Consider the following 5,597-nt stretch of genomic DNA (forward strand, 5'->3'; position numbering starts at 1 on the left):
ATTAATACTATATATTTTTCTCTTAATGGTTCTCTTATTATCTAAATTTATTATATATTAAGTTTATCCCTCCAAAATTTCTCTGGCATGCTATATAGGAAGGAAGATTGACTAATTCGGATGGTTAATCTCCTCCATTTAAGCAGCAATAATAATAATAATAATAATAATAATAATAATAATAATAATAATAATAATAATAATAATAATAATAATAATAATAATAATAATAATAATAATAATAATAATGAGATGAATGTAACTCAAATTTCGATAAGATTGTTTCTCTTGTAGAATATAAAGTTATTACCTTTGATATAGCGTAAGCCATAGTTATTTATTAGATACTATTATGCATAAAATTTAAATATTTTATGCCTTGGGTGTGGTAATACACATACTAAAGCCTTAATATATTGAATGAATTTCAATTTCCCATTGTTTTCTCTTTATGTCAGAGATATTTTTATTTCTTTTATTTTCAGAACGGGCGTACAAGATCTTACATTCACCAGCATATACTCGTAAGACATATAACAGGGTTAATGTTTTACAAGCTTTTTCCATCCTCTTAAAGGACATGACTCACTCCTAATACGAGAATTCCTTTACAGGTCACGTTTCTTTTCCCAAAAACCGGAAAATTAGGAAAAAAAAAAGGAAACGCCTCGCTTCGTTTGTTTCCTTCCTTTAATAAATGCCTCAATCAACACGTATCTAATGAAGGGTAAGATTTACCTACTTAGAAATAAAGATTAAAATGTCAATCTTTTCACTTCTCTAATAGTTCCTTACTTGTTAGTAAAACTGATTATGAATTGAAGTTCCAGCATCACAATGAATAATATTCAGCGCTGATGCATGGTATACCTAAGATGCTTAAACTAGCTTCACTAACAGAAAGAATATGCATACAAGTTAATGTCAAGCGACTATAGAATGTTGAGAAATAGAATTTGTCTATATCTGAGTAAAGAAAGAGGAAAAATAATTTAGGAAAAGATAATAAACACTTCAGTAATATGTCAAAAATATGATGAGTTTAACTTAGCAGCAGGCCTACAAAATAAAAGCTCCCAGCTACATGATGAAATGCAAGCAAATAAAGAAAAAAATAAATGATAATGTAACCAAAGTTTTTCAAAAAAAAAAAAAAAAAAATAGGAAAACTATCAGAAAACATCATAACCAAACAAAGAAAAGATTAGAAATGACGGAAATATTGAAGAGAGATGAAATTATATAAGCCAAAATATCCAAAACTATAAACATAAGAGAAACATTAAGATATATGCAATTTAAATAAGGCCAAAACTAAGGAGACACTAAAGAAGAGTAAAATCATCAAGTTTTTAAAAATAATACTTTGAACAGAGCTCATACCAATCTGTGCATTGAATAATCCAAATTGAAATTTTATTATCGTAAGAGATGGAGTGAAAAAAAAGGCAGACGATTTCTATACAATGTTTTACAATACGGATATAATATACAATTTTATTTTTCCATTAAAAATAATGAAACACCTAAGCACGTACTAGAATCAACAGTAGGAAAACTAAAGTAAAGCATTATAAGTACTTGGTTGGAAAGGCACCAGGCACCCCATGAGACACTACCAGTAGAAAGTTATTGGGTTTTCTGACTGGTCAGACAGTGCTACATTGGATCTCCCTCTTTGGTTACGGCTCATTTTTACTTTGGTTACGTATATAACGAGTAGTGTATCCCATTCTATCCAAATTCTCTTCATTCATCTTACACCTGACAACATAAAGGTTACCAAACAATTCATTTTCGCTCAACGGGCTACCTACTGAACTGTAATTGTTCAGGAGCTATTTTTCTCTTGGTAAGGGTAGAAGAAACTCTTTATCTATGCTAAGCAGCTCTTCTAGCATGTTAACCGCGTATTGGGACACCAGTGTTTCACTTGATGTGTATTTGTACATATATGGCCTGAATAGCCCTTTTGAAAAACTTTCAGAAACATGAGTACTTTACCAGTTTTTGTGTAAATTTATCTTCCTTATGATTGCAGATGTGTTGTAATAGTACCGCGTAATAATTTCAAAATGAGAAGGTAATGAGCATTATGCAAAAAATTAAGGTACAGGTCTCCACTAATATATATATATATATATATATATATATATATATATATATATATATATATATGTGTGTGTGTGTGTGTGTGTGTGTGTCTGTGTGTATATATGTATATGTGTATATATATATATATATATATATATATATATATATATATATATATATATATATATATATATATATATATATATATATATATATATATATATATATAACTTTATTTACATTTTACATCTTACATCCAAATAATGTTGAACAATTAAATAAAAGTTCTAAATAAATAAAAAAATTTCTTTCATGACAATAACAGATAATATACGGGCCTGATGTTTCACTGTTGTGTTTTGGTACATATGTGGCCCAAATACTTCACTCCATAAACTTTTACAAACATGTTTGTGGAAGTTTATGGAATGAGGTATTCGGGCCACAGATGTACCAAACAGTGTGTTTGTGTGTAAATAAAAAGTATGCTTCCATAACAGAAGGAAAAATAATCCTAAAGATCACTATCTATTACTTGGGATATTATATTATCTTAGTCCTTGATTTATAACAGTGTATTTCACTGAACTGCTTAGGAAAGTATTACTTGGGAAATAACGTAAAATATAAAAATTCCTTATAATTCAAAATTTTGCTTTAATAACAGGTTAGAAAATAATGTTTCTGATCGCTAATTGCCTGGAATATAGGATTATCCTTATCTTTAATTTATGGCCATGTATTTCACCAATAGCATTAGTCATATTTTTCGTTGAAATACGGAATGCAAAGATGTGGCTGACCTTCACATTCGTTGCAAAAGGTGGAAACTCCCTTAGCCTTGTTTGAAGCCACCTTTTATCACCCAGAGAGTGAATTTTTTTTTATAACAACCTCTGCATCGCTTTCTTGAGTGTTTCGTTTGTCCATCTGCTTCCCTATGGGTGTGTTCTTCTCTTGTACCCTATAAATCGGAGGTCTTCTTCCCTAATATCTCAGGAATATCTTCAGTAAGAGAGAGGACTACCAACTCTGTGAAGGTTCTTAGACATACTTGTTTTGCTGCAGAGTATTTATTATATAGAATAAGAGCATTTGTTACTGTTATTTTAGCAATCACTTCAAGACCCTACTTCCTGTACCACTTCCTTGATTTTCGAAGTGGTGAGGAGTAGGAATTGAGCTGATCAGCAACATCAACACTTTTTTATTACTTTATCGTACTCAATGACACTTTCAGATTTAACAGCATTATCTCCTCTTCTGTTTTTCTTTCTACTTAGAACTAAGTCATTGCCCTGCTCAGGCACTGTTGATAGTGTCAAGATATCTCTATTATGCTTACACTTGTATAACTTTAAACCTCTTCTGTTTTCTGCTGCCATCATTTCTCCTTTCTCAAAATGGCCTTTTACTACTTTTTTGCACAAGTATTTCCTTGATGGTCTAAAAGTTCCACAATTGTAAGTCTTCTTAACTAAAAAGTACTCCGCTAAGGTTACCGAGCTGTAGTAATCGTGGGTGTAGATTGGGCATCCTCTACCTAACATTTCATTACATAAGTTTACTACACGGGTATATCCTTCCGGTGTGAAATCTTTGTATAGCTTCATCCCCTATTTACTAGCTTTTCCTTGGATGTATTGTTTGATGCTTAAACTACCTCTAAATGGCATCATGCTCTCATCAACAAGTTTGGAGCAAGGTTTGTAAACCGCTTAAAAACTGTTAACCAGTAGGTCAGTTAGAGATCTGACTTTGAACCGTTTGTCTTGAGAATTTGTATGTGCTGTGTTGTCCATAAAATGTAGAAATCTATAAATAATCACAAATATTTCGCTCGACATAAGCTTTGCTAAAAAGGGATCATCATACAGCATACTTTTAGACCAGTAAAGTGTACTTTCAGGCTTCAAAACTATCCCAGGTAAATGATAATGCCAGAAAATAGCTTTATTTTATTTTTGTCAGTAGGTCTCCATGACACTAATCTTGACCTACGTGATATTCTCACTCAATCAATTTGCTGTTGTGCATACCTATTAGTTTCTTGAACAATCATATCAATGATGTCATCAGATACAATGAGAGCATACACATCAACAGCATTTCATTTTCATCATCTGAATTATTTACAGTGACACTCATCTTCCTTGCCAGTAAAGGCATGCATGCATTGTTTTGAAGATACGGGTCACCATTCAGATTGGGTGCTGTTGTTTCCAGTTCTTCCTGAACGGGAATCACCTCCAACTTTTTCATCCTGGCTTTCTGCTATTTTTGACTCATTATTTTCCACGGAGAGATCATCATGTAGATCGTCTGAATTGATAAAAAAAATCTGAATCATCTGAATCATCACATGGAATATCTGATTGGCTTCCATAAAAAATATATTGGTCCATTTGTGTTCAAAAAGAAGAAGAAAAATAATACTTTTCTTATGCAAACCTGATTAAATGTAAGATATTCTATCGATATTAACTCATATATGCATCATAAAAACTACACCAAATAGCATAACAAGGATATGTCATTAGTTGATAGAGAACTGGTATATAGGTGAGCCAACTAATGCATGGCACATTGGTGCTCCAATTCACAGTAAAGAAGAAGAAGAAAAAAAAATAGTGGTCTGCAATTCAGCATCACTGTGCACCATAGATCTTAGGTTCTACTCTACAGAACACTCTCTAACTATTTTACATACCTTGCCTCTCTGCAAAAGTCCAACGGACACTGGTGACTGGTGACTTGGCGAGACAGTTGAATGAATGGTATCACAAGGCAGGGGTAGAGAGTTGAGTTGCCAAACGCGGTTGGTTAACGTGGTAGGAGAAGTACACTCCAAAATCAATTAATTGTTCTCTAGTGTTGGATAGTGTTATAGCCTCTATACCATGGTTTTCCACAGTCTTGAGGTAGAGTTTTTATAATTATTTCGCAAAAATGTCACAAAAGACCTGAAAAATTGTAGCATAGCTAGATTACTGTCACCAATAAATGAATATATTAACAAAGATTTTATTATGGCAAATAAAAATTTATTTCGGCTTAAATCAACGAAGAGAACAAGAAGGCTTTAGAAGCCGGTATTCAAGAAATGACAATATGCGCGTAACTAACCAGGTAATGAAAAATTAACAGAGTATAACAAGCTAGTCTGTGTGTCATTTATAGACTGAGAAAAAAGTGTTTATTCTATCAGAACATCAACAGTAAAGAAAACACTTGAAAGACAAGAAGTAAATGAATCTTATGTTATAACACTTGAAGATATATATGTATATATATATATATATATATATATATATATATATATATATATATATGTGTGTGTGTGTGTGTGTGTGTGTATACTTGAATTGCTTCAATCATTAAATTATATAAGTATTCCGATTGAGAAAAGAGTTAGACAACGAGACTCCCTCCCTCCTGGATTATTCATAGCATGCCTAGATTTTTTTATTTTTTATTTTTTATTTTTTAGTTTTGATTTGGAA

At 31.6% G+C, this 5,597-nt stretch overlaps 1 long non-coding RNA gene and 1 pseudogene across 1 annotated transcript in view; both read right to left on the reverse strand.

Moving 5' to 3' along the window:
* Positions 1–2,850: 2,850 nt before the first annotated feature.
* On the reverse strand, positions 2,851–3,941 carry LOC137659496 (piggyBac transposable element-derived protein 4-like; annotated as a pseudogene).
* A 115-nt stretch (positions 3,942–4,056) lies between these two features.
* The window catches only part of LOC137659497 (uncharacterized), a 1,900-nt gene continuing 359 nt past the window's right edge, over positions 4,057–5,597 (reverse strand). The window contains exons 2-3 of the long non-coding RNA XR_011047554.1: positions 4,805–5,057; positions 4,057–4,416 (exon numbers count right to left, since the gene is read on the reverse strand). This is a non-coding gene — a long non-coding RNA (uncharacterized lncRNA). The remainder of the gene's footprint in view (positions 4,417–4,804; positions 5,058–5,597) is intronic.

Source organism: Palaemon carinicauda, chromosome 20 (assembly GCF_036898095.1).
Source record: "Palaemon carinicauda isolate YSFRI2023 chromosome 20, ASM3689809v2, whole genome shotgun sequence".
Lineage (NCBI taxonomy): Eukaryota > Metazoa > Arthropoda > Malacostraca > Decapoda > Palaemonidae > Palaemon > Palaemon carinicauda.